The sequence below is a fragment of the Octodon degus genome, unplaced genomic scaffold, assembly GCF_000260255.1.
Source record: "Octodon degus isolate 3935 unplaced genomic scaffold, OctDeg1.0 scaffold00038, whole genome shotgun sequence".
NCBI lineage: Eukaryota > Metazoa > Chordata > Mammalia > Rodentia > Octodontidae > Octodon > Octodon degus.
This window is the reverse complement of record NW_004524614.1, coordinates 16110683-16118985: the sequence shown is the minus strand read 5'-3', so window position 1 is coordinate 16118985 and position 8303 is coordinate 16110683. Positions and strand designations below refer to the sequence as shown.

The 8303-nt window shown below is 39.1% G+C and overlaps 1 pseudogene; it reads left to right on the top strand.

Annotated features, from left to right (window-relative positions):
- The first annotated feature begins 3955 nt into the window (after window positions 1-3955).
- LOC111816729 lies at window positions 3956-4078 on the top strand (annotated as a pseudogene).
- Window positions 4079-8303: the final 4225 nt, after the last annotated feature.

Here is an 8303-nt window from a genome sequence, read left to right as displayed (position 1 = left end):
GTGTATCACATAGAGACTTTCAGTTCATGATGACCCACATACCTCATGGGGCCATGGCCCAGATACCTAATAACATTATATCACTGGTCACATAATTATAGCCCTTTTACTTGGTATAAATATACTCTGTGATGTCCCTCGATGGGGAAAGCATCAACAATGCACATTCCCACTATTAAACAATGTATAACTGTATATGAATTAAAAGATTCTAATAGTGAGTCTGGTAAATACAATAAATGTAGTGATAAGTATAAAGAATATTCCAACATAACTTCAATACCAGTGATGTTAAATGACCTTACCAATGATGGACACTGATAACAAGTCACAGATTTTAGTAATACTAGTGTTTTGGTTGCTTATATGTATGAAATGTTAGATTTTTAGAGATGAGAAAAATTACAGATGTCATTTTCACATGCAATTTCTTAGACACAAAGTTGACATAGAAACAATTTACCAAAAATAAAGTCCTTATTGGAAATGTGAGATATAAAAGAAAAGGAAGAAAAGAAGTCAGAATAACCAAGAAATTCAAATGAAACTTTTCAAATATAAGAAAATTGGTTCCTACAAATATTACCAATCTTATGAGGTTATCAGATAACAAGTATTTGTGTGTATTCTGTGTAGAAAGAAGATAACTCTAGAGCACTGTCCAGACCTGTCTGATGTGTATACTCTGATAATCTGTTCTCATACCCGTAAGATGCAGCTAATCCACCTGCCTACCTAAATGTGCAGTTAGGCTTATGAAGCTAAAATAAATCGACTTGAGCTTGACAAATATTTTTGTGAACCACATTTGAGATAAAATTTGCAGTACTAATACTGTCCTTTGTAAATAGGAAAATAAAATTACTACTTTTTGGCCTTCAATATGTCCACAGTTTGGAGGAACATAGAGCACATAAATAGGTATCAGCCTAACAACTGAGTGTCCTAACAGAGGAGAGAAGGACAGGACAAGCACTACTGCCTGGGTAGGGCGGGCAAAACACACTATAGTTTTGTCTTGAAGAATGAATGAATTTGGCCTCTTAAAGAGTGAGAAGAATGATATTTCAAACAAGCATTGGAAATACTTTCCCCAGAAACATTAATGCTTATCAGCATCATTGGATTTAATCTTTCTAGGTTCCATAATTCCATTTCTCTTTCTTAAAAAATAAGAGGATATCATCTGTAATACACATCATCTGTAAGTAATATACAGATACAATCCAATATACTTACATATAAAGAGAAATACTTACTATTATAACTATACTTACTACCAAAATTCTGACTGAAAAATACAATAAGAAACATTGAAAGGACCATCAAGATAGCTCAGTGGACTAAGCACCTGCCTAGGCAAGTGTAGGGAGTGGAGTTTGATCCTTGGCACCACATCCTATACCAGCCTTGCCCCTGGGCACTGAGCTGGCCACCAAGACCTGGTCTGGTGGTGCATGTCTGTAATCCCAACACTGGGAAGGCTGAAGACAAGAGGATTACTACATGTCCGAGTTGCTTAGTGAAACCCTGTACCAAATAAATTTAAAAAAAAAAAAGAAAGGAAAGAAACATTGAGAGTAAGGTGTCATATAGGAATAAAATCTACATATAGTTCTCTAGAAAAAAAAACTCAAAATGTCCTGCAAAATAATATGATTATATGCCAGTACTTTAATGTACAAAGAGCACAAGAAAGAAAAATTATTTAGTAGTTCTATTGCTTAAATATAAATGGTTAAAACTCACTTTATACTAATATCTGTAGCAATGATTATTAGGTATACTGTTATAAAACATTACGGATTATTATGAAAAGGCATTCTTTTTCTAAATACATTTTATAGCAATAAGCATAATTATGCACAGATGTTCACATGAAATAACACATATTTTTCATATTGCCTAGTATATCTCTGGGGTCTTATTTCACCAGGTCAAATGCAAAGTTGAAATAAGTTCATTGTGCTTTTCTCAACAATAAACTACATATCAGCAAATTTATCACCATATAATTATTTGGCCCCAAAAATTGATATAGCCACTTGAAAACACAGTTTTCTAATTATTTTTCATGTCTACTCACTATTCATGAGTGTTAATCACAAGCAGTGTATTTCTAGGTAAAGTAATCAAAGATATGAATTCTCTCTCTCTCTCTCTCTCTCTCTCTCTCTCTCTCTCTCTCTCTCTCTCTCTCCCCCCATCTTTCCCACTCTTATTCCCCTGCCCTCCCTCACCATTCCTTTCTCTGGCTCTGGGCTCTGGCTCATGCTCTCTGGAGGCCAGTAACCCTCAGGGTTGCCAAAATTGTTCAAATAATCCCCAGCCCTCTGTGACTTGAATTGTAATGTAACCAATGGCTGATCTTTATTTTGCAATGTGGTACCACTGGGCTCTACACCAATACTCTATTCTGAGTTCCTTCTTTCTTCTCACATTTTCTGTTTTTGCCTTATTTCTGGCTTATTGACCTTCTTAAATCTGACTTTTCAAGGTTTTTTTTTCTTTTCTTTTCTTTTTCTTTTTCTTTCCTTTTTTTTTTTTTTTTTTCTTTTCAGAATCAGGGATTGAACTCAGGCCCTTGCGCTTGCCAGGGAAGTGTTTATTCCACTGAGCCATCTCCCAAGCCCCTCAAGTTTTCTTCTTCAATACTGCCAGCATTATTCTGCTCACTCTTCTGAGAAGACATTACCAAAGCTTCAACTACCCTGTTGCTACAAAAGTCACTTTACTCTAAGTTAAACCTAACCACTTTTACACCGTATAAGCCCTTTCTTTGCCAAAATTAATGTCAGCACTAGTGTTTATATATTCAATCCAAAAAATCTTGGAGCTTCTTTGACATTGCACTCTCTTTCTGTCCACCCTCCACTCTCCAGGTAGCCATCAAATGTTGTGACCTGCTTCTCTTCTGTGCTCCTGCTTTGCTTGGCTGTGACAGCACCACAGCTGCCTCCATTCTCATTCCCCTTTGCTACAGGAGAGAAAAATGAAACTGCCCGACCTGAGAGATGCTTACATGCATGCGTGTTCTCTAAAACTGAAGAACGAATTTTAGGAAAAAATGGAGGTTTCGTTAAGAACAGAATATTCATTAGGAAGGAAAGCTTCTGTCCTACTGGGGGACACAAGGGAGACTCTAGTGGGTTACCTGGGAAATTGTCTTTTTCAGGGATTTTATAAAACAAAACCATGTGATGAGGTGGGTCTAAGGTGAAAACTATGGTAACTCTCTTAGGTGGGCATGAGGTGGGACAATACTATGGTCAACCAATGAGATTATAAGCACTATTGCTCAAGTAAAATTGGTTAAATCAGAATCAAGTGGGGAAACAAGTCATGTAGCAGGTGGGCATGAATATGGCACAAGATCTCTTCTTGTTGGGGTTGGGCTAATGACTCTTTTAGGGCTCTTCTAGGGTGATTGATACTTATGTAAAATATCAATCCCTGAATCACATCCTTAGGGAAGTATATGGCTGCATTTGTTTACTCTTTTGTCTCGAGGTCTGGCCCACAGCAAGGAGTGTCTGCTTCTTCCAAAGTTGCAGAGTCACCCTGCCTTCCATATTGTGCTTGAGGGCCTAGCTCTGTCTGACTGCCTATAATATTTCTATCTAGTTTAGCTGCCTACAACACCTTCACCTTATTCTCCACACTGAAGCCAGAGTGAATGTCCTAAAATATACAAAACAGTACACCACTCCCTTGCTTATAAACGTCATAGATGCCAGTACCCTAACAGTGCACCATAACGTACAAGTTCTTTCACAAGCTAAGATCTTCCTCTCCAACCTGGCTTCCTATAGAGGGTTCAGAAGATTTAGAGGCAGGTCAAGGAGAGAAGTGTAAGAGGTAAGATCACACAAGCTTTATTAGGTGACACTTGAACTGGTTGGCATTTTGGAGGAGTCTCTCACAGAAGCAGTCTGTGTATGTATCTTAACAAGAGATCTCTTCTCAGCCTTTTGGCTAAGATCAAGTGTTAGTATTTGTTCTTATCAGTCTACAATGAACAAGAGAGTACAAGGGAGCCACTGATAAGAGGCATTTCAGACCAGAGGAGTAAGTGCTCAGGGGATTTCAGACTGGCAGCTCAGAAGTGAGTTTCTAAGTAGGGAAGTTCCAAAGGGCAAGCACAACAGAGTCTTTATGGCCTGGGGCTTATCTATCCCAGTAAATGCAGAGTGAGGTTTCACAGGGTAAACAAAAATATGCTAGTTTGGGCTATTTTTAAATAAATAAATGTAAGAAATAAATGTGTGAGGAGCTGATAGGCAGCTTGCAGGCTGTTGTAAAGCAATGAACAACCAGGAGGTCACTGCACAGAGGCCATCATTGCCACACTTACCCGACATCTCTAAGCAGTCCTGACAGTGTCGGTATTAGTTAATTCTCCCTCCTTGCTGAAACAAAATACCAAAACCCCTAAATTAAAAGAGGAAAGGTATATTTAGGTCACAGTTTGTAGAGCTTTCACCTGGTTCCAAGGCAGGGTGCTAAGGCAGAGGGGCAACTGCCGATGACAGTGGAATATACCAAAAACAACAAAAGCAAAAAAGAACAGTCCTCTTTTCCTCCTTTTTATTTCATAGGGGATAACTACCCTGGCATGGGTGGAGCACTCATATCACCAGTCCCAGCACTAGACAACAAGCCAATCACAAACAAGATTCAGTGGCCACCCAAACCACATGAGGCAACATCAGGCACAAACTGTAACAGTATCCTTGACCTGAAACTTCTTGGCTCTTCACAAGTAATTTACCTTTATGCCTATGTACTGATGTCCCAAATGCTCTTTCAGGACTTATTCAGCAGGAGGAAAAAATGACTGAGTAGCAGATTTGGGGGAGGAAACATTGGAAAAAGTTAATCCATTTCATGCTTATAAACCCAAACTGTATTGCTCTTTCCAGACCCCTGGGGTCCGTGTCTTCAGATTCAACTAACTGCTGATCAAAATTATGTGAAAAATAGATGCTATGTATGCAGCATTGACATTTCATTGAGTATTATAACTAATCTAAGATTAAAATATACAGGAGGATGTGAGTAGATCGTATGGAAATATTACACAATTGTATGTGAGGAACTTGTTTGTGGATATCCATGGATGCTTGCATCTGAAAGTGACAAAATTGACAACAATTATGCACAGGTAACAAGGGAAGACTCAATAATGAAAACCTTCAAAAACACTTGTAACCTTAAGTACTGTGTATTATGTAGGTAAACTTAGTTCACTTTCATATAAATTTCACCACAGATAGAGCAGAGAGTGAAAGGGAAAGAGAAGGGGGAAGAAGAAGGGGGAGAAAGAAGAAAATGGACTCTGATAGTTGTTTGGGAAATTTTGCAGTAAGACATAGTTTTCATTTTATTAATATCATTATGGTGTAGAATGTAAGGAAGGTGCTAGAGCTTTGGAGGCAAGCCGTAGAGGAAGTAGTAGGGAAGCCTTGGCTTAGGCAGCTAGTGAATTTGTGAGGGACCCTGGTCCAGTAAAAAGGTAATGAAAAATAATGGTCTCACTGGAAAAGTTGGGTAGGATTTCAGAGTGTTTGTAAACAAATAAATAAACATTATCCAACTGGGCAAAATGAGAAAAGGAAGGAGAAATCCAGTGGAATAAAGATTCATCTTCGGTACAGCTCTGAAGCCTAGGCCTAGGCTCCCTTACAAGGTTGCACTACCCACAACTCAGCCGAGGCTGAGGCTGAGTTGGTTAGGGGCAGTGATCTTGTCTAAGATCACTGGGCATAAAAAAACTTGAAGAAACAGAACTAACCATTAAAGCAAAAGAGCCATCTGCCTTTTTTTTCTTTCAAGGAAAGCAAATGAAGACTTGTTTGCATGAACATAGACCAAAGTTCTTTTTTGAAAATGTATCAGTTATTTAATTAGATTCTTAGTAAGAAATTTAGAACACTAATTTGTGAGGATAAGTTCCATTTGTCAGAACAAAAACGGATCACAGGTACCTGAGGAACAGCTTTGATTTTTGCTAACATCTGAGTCCACCACTTTCTGATCCACCTTGAACTGCTCTGAAATCTGGTATCTGGTATCTTGGTGTCAAAGATCTCACCCTCCTGGTGCCTGGGTTTCCTCAGCTTCTTCTTAAAGTAAGCATCAGTGAGGTGTTTGATTTTCACTTTGCAATCAATTTTTGTAGAGGTGGCAATGACACATTTTTGGCGTGTTCTTCATAGAGGAACACGATTAAGGCTAAGAGGCCCAGTCACAAGTAGCAAGCCACTGGCCTACTGCTTCAGGAAGACCACGCTTTTGCCTCTGTGATGCCCGGTGAGGATGACCAAGATGGTGCCAGGAGTGATGCTAGCTAGAAGTTTCCTCACATGCTAACTGAAGGGTTTCTTGTCATGGCTCAAGAGCTTTTGGGGGGCACATCTTTTGTAGGGTAGTATCTAAGCATTTTTTGAAGCTTAACCACTCAAGTACCTCCATTCTTGTCCCCACCAACCAGTTTTGTGATCATAGCAAGAACTTTCTCCTTTTTTTCTCAGCCTTTGATTTATCAGCTGTGTACTTTTCTTGTACAAAACCTTTCTGGAATACACAGCAGATGGGTAGCATCTACCATTGCCTCTAACCAGGACAGGGTTTTGCCTGCAGGGGGGCTGCTCCTTCTTGGACTTTTTTGCCTTCACCTTATCCTTTTTACTGGTACCACTGGCAGAAGCCTTCTTGGCTCCAAGTTTATTCTCCTTGATGTCTGCCTTCCCAGTATTTTCACCCATCATCTCGCAAGATGGGAAGAGAACTAAGTTTCTCAAAGTTCTTAAAGTTCTATCAAGTCTGTGTTTTGGAGGCATTGGGGTGCCATATTATGTTCTGTCCCCTGCATGTGTATGCTTTTGTAAGATTACTCTGATTTCATATTTGTGAATATTTAGATATACAATTTTCTAAAATATTGTCAAATTGTAGTAAAAATATTCATAATTGTGTTAGAGAGCAAGAAAATCTTCTCAAAGATATAAATAGCCTGTAAAAGCATGCACCTGGTTATTATGAACTGAATGTTGAGTCTCCCCAAAATCAGCTGTTGAAAGCCTGTCTCCCCAGGTGGGGACTATTAGAATGTGTGGCATTTGGGAAGTAATTAGGTCATGAGAGTCAATTCACACATGAGATTATAGTCCTTCTATGAAAGACCCTAGGAGACTCTTGGCATCTTGTGGTTATGCAAAGACATAGGAAGTCCACATTCAAAAAACTAAAAGAGAGCCCCTCCCATGCCTCCAGCTTGCTCTTGGGCTCTCACCTCCAGAACCGTGGCTTCCAAGGTACCCAGTCTATGGTACTTTCTTATAGCAACCCCAAGTAGCTGAGACTCAGTTACATTAGAGAAACTCAGGAGTACTTCTTCCTTCTTAACAAAAAGTTTTGTGATATACAATTAAGAGGATTTCCATCCAATGTTCTGATACCAGGTCAGTCAGAACATAGGAGGATGTGGAGGATCAAACATTTCTTTGATCCAGTACCACCCAGAATGTGCAATGAGTGTTGTCCACCCCCCAAATGTGAATTGTTTTTATGTGCTGGGAATTTCATCATCTCCTTTTCGAGTGATTTAACCCTTAATTATTCTAGTGTACTAAATAAGATCTAGAAATAATTTCTCCCTTCTAGCTGCATGTTTATGCCTTCCTAGAACTTAACTGTAATAGTTAAACAAGACAGTGTCAATTTGAATGGCATTGGGACCCATCTGGGAGAGCGGTGGAGTGGAGCACACTTGTGGTTGTGTCCAGGTGAGTCTAGGAGTCTTATGTCTGGGTCTTCCCCCCCCCCCAACACTGTTCCCCTGCTTCCTATTCTCCACAAATGAAGCAAGTATGCCCTGCCACATCCTTCCATCATGATGCTTCAGCCCTAGAACCAGCTGAGCATGAACCGAATCTTCTTAAAATATGAGCTGACTCCCCCTTTAAACTGTGCCAGATGGTATCCAGCAGTGAGAAATGTAACTGATGCAGCCTCTCTCTGTCTCCTGTCCCCAATTCCTTCCTAGTCTCTAGGGACCTCTATTCCATTTCATTCCATTATGCTATTTGTTTCCACAAATGAGAATGAGCATTTGTGTCTACCTTATTTCAGTTAACACAATGATCTCCAACTCTAACCACATTGCTACAAATGACAGGATTTAATTATTGCTTATGCATGAATAATATTCCATTGTGAATACATGCTGTATTTACTTTTTTTAATTTTTATTTTAAAGAGGAAAAAGCAAAAGTAAAGGCAAAAACAAAGCAACATACATG